Source organism: Mandrillus leucophaeus, unplaced genomic scaffold, assembly GCF_000951045.1.
Source record: "Mandrillus leucophaeus isolate KB7577 unplaced genomic scaffold, Mleu.le_1.0 Scaffold245, whole genome shotgun sequence".
NCBI lineage: Eukaryota > Metazoa > Chordata > Mammalia > Primates > Cercopithecidae > Mandrillus > Mandrillus leucophaeus.
This window is the reverse complement of record NW_012102532.1, coordinates 775,826-778,449: the sequence shown is the minus strand read 5'-3', so window position 1 is coordinate 778,449 and position 2,624 is coordinate 775,826. Positions and strand designations below refer to the sequence as shown.

Here is a 2,624-nt window from a genome sequence, read left to right as displayed (position 1 = left end):
CCGTGCCCCGCTGGAAGATTGACTTCTATACAGGCAGGAAGATGGGGAACATTACACAACTAAAAGATTTTTTTTTTTTGAGGTGGAGAATGGGACCCCAACAAGATGAGGATGGAGGCCATTGGAGGTATTATGAGACTTCAGGATATAAAATGGGAAAGTGCCTGAAAAATATGGGACATCGAGGATAAGGAGGATTTGGTGTTCAAGAATGGGAGAAACAATGCTGGCATATTGTGGAGTCTCTTAAGAAGGAAGGACGTGAACATATTATAGGATTTCAGTATTAGGAACACTGGATGGATGAACTTGCTTTCCAATAAAAATCCCCTAGTAAGTAGGGAACAGATAGGAGATCATGTTGACTATGGTCTATATACATAAATCCTTTAAGTATCATCTTCCAGCCTCTGGAAGGACCACGATAAATCTTACTGGGATATGTTCTCTCTTGGGACCACGGGGATTTTATTTGCTGTAACAGGAAATTGGGTAATAGTGCTCAGCAGTTCTCCCTTGGCACCATTCTGTCTGTCGTGTATCATAGTTTGCTTGGTTGCTTATGCTTTTTGAAGCGAGGCCCCCTGGTCTTCCTTGTTTCTCCATGGTGCGCAGCTCCGCCTTGCTAGGTACTCTGTCAACATAGGTTGAATGAACATGAGCAGTGGTGAGTAGGGGGAGGGCAGGCCTCTACTCTCGGTGTGTATAGAGAAGGATCCTGAGTTCACATCATGATGCCATGTCCATTCGCCGGAGTGGCCTGCGGGTGTTGGTGAAAGGTCCCTGACCTGGGGGTGTGGTGAGGGAGAGGATTGCTAGAATGTTGAGAGATAGTCTTTGGATGGGAGTTGGTAATTATTATGGGATGTTGTAGGGTGAATTAGACTTCATGTAAATGTTTCATCTGTCAGCTTGGTATTTTGGTTGGTTGGTGTTCTTCAAAACTTAGGAGCTGGAGGTAAGCATCTGGAAAATACTTGGATTTTGGTGGGACTAGGTGGGGCCCTAGGTGGGCTTCTAGCCCCCAAGTGTCTGGAAATGATGGTATGAGGGAAGCTGGGGTCCCAGACATGAGGAGGCTTTTTGCCAGGATACTGCTTTGGCCCAGAAAGGGATTAAGGTGTGTGCAAGTGGGGGCGGGGACAGGGAAGCGTGGGTAGCCTGCCTGGCCCTCCCTGCTTTGGGTGTTAGAATAGACTGACAGCGCCTGGAGATGGGGGTGGGAAGAATATGAATATTATGGGATGCCTGGCTCAAAGGGTATAGGGGTGGTGGAGTGGAGATGAAGCATTATGGGATGTGACACTGGGTTGTGTTGGGAGTATTACGGTATGTTTGGTTGACCACGGGCTCCTTGCAATTATTATGGGATGTCAGGATGTGGGTAGGAGAGTAAAATTATTATGGGATAGCTTTCCAGTGTCAGAGGAAAAGAGATTAGATGTCCATCTGTGGGGCGACAGTAGGGCTGTTGATCATTACGGGTTATCTTTTTGATAGAGGAGGGGTACTTACTATAGGCTGTGGAGCTAGAAGAGGGAAGGGTGGGGGTGACGTGAGCCTCTAGACCCTAGCCTGCAGGGACTGAGGGCAGCCCTAGGGGGTTAGTTATTACGGGATGTCAGTATAGAAAGTGGGAGACTGATTATTATGGGATGTGTGTGGGAGGAGGCCGAGTGTCCGTTGTTGTAGTATGGGGGGGGGTGAGTTTCAGACTATTATGGGATGTCAAACTGGGGGTGGATGAAGGATGGTTATTATGGGATGTCTGTGGGGGATGGGGCTGAGTATTATGGGATATGAGGCATAAGTGCTGGGAGGGGTGCTTATTATGGGATGGCCATGGGGAGGGAGAGGTGAATTATTATGGGATGTTAGCATTAGGGCCAAGAGTGAAGAAGTTGGCAAAGGATGGCTATTATGGGATGTCTAAGAGGGTTAGTTGCAAAAGGTCTGCAATATTATGAGATGTCAGCAGCCCCTGGCATATGTGTATGAAATGTGGGGGGGCAGGGTGTGTGTGTGTGTTGTGTGTGTGTGTGTGTGTTTTGGGGGGGGGATGTCCGTGTGTATTATGGGATGGCCAGGAGGTGGGCGGTTGCCCAGGTGACACGCGCGCGCGCGCTCAAAGGGGGCGTGGCCAGTGGTTGCCTGAGCGACGAGGGGGCGGGGGTTGCCCGGGAGACCTGGGGAGGAGGGTGGCGGTAGTGGAAGGGGGGGTTGGAGTTGGTTGAGGTTATTATGGGCTGTCCGTGGGGGGGCGGGGCCTGTGCGGTGGGATTTCCCGGCCGGTGTTTCAGGCCCTTTAAGAGGCGACGCCGGAGCCGGAGCCATTTTCCCCCCTTCGGCCGCGGCGAGGAGGAGCTGGAGCGGGAGTGACACTGAGCCGGACCCAGCGCGACCTGCGGCGGCTCCGGGGTGAGGATAGCGCGGGGTTCCCAAAGAGACGCCCCTCACGGCCCGACCAGCCCCGAGGGTCATCCCGTCACCCGCCCCTTCCTTAGGCGTCTCCGGACCCGCGGACCGCCCCTTGCCCAGAGGAGCCGACCCTTCCTTTCCTGGCCTGCAGGGCGCCCGGCCTCCTCCCTAGCACCCGCCCTAACCCTGCCGGAGTCTTGCTCCCA

At 52.7% G+C, this 2,624-nt stretch overlaps 1 protein-coding gene across 1 annotated transcript in view; it reads left to right on the top strand.

Annotated features, from left to right (window-relative positions):
• Positions 1–2,284: 2,284 nt before the first annotated feature.
• Positions 2,285–2,624, top strand: part of CHD4 (chromodomain helicase DNA binding protein 4) — a 38,143-nt gene continuing 37,803 nt past the window's right edge. The window contains exon 1 of the mRNA XM_011983082.1: positions 2,285–2,418. The gene's annotated coding sequence lies outside the window, so the exon portion shown is untranslated. The remainder of the gene's footprint in view (positions 2,419–2,624) is intronic.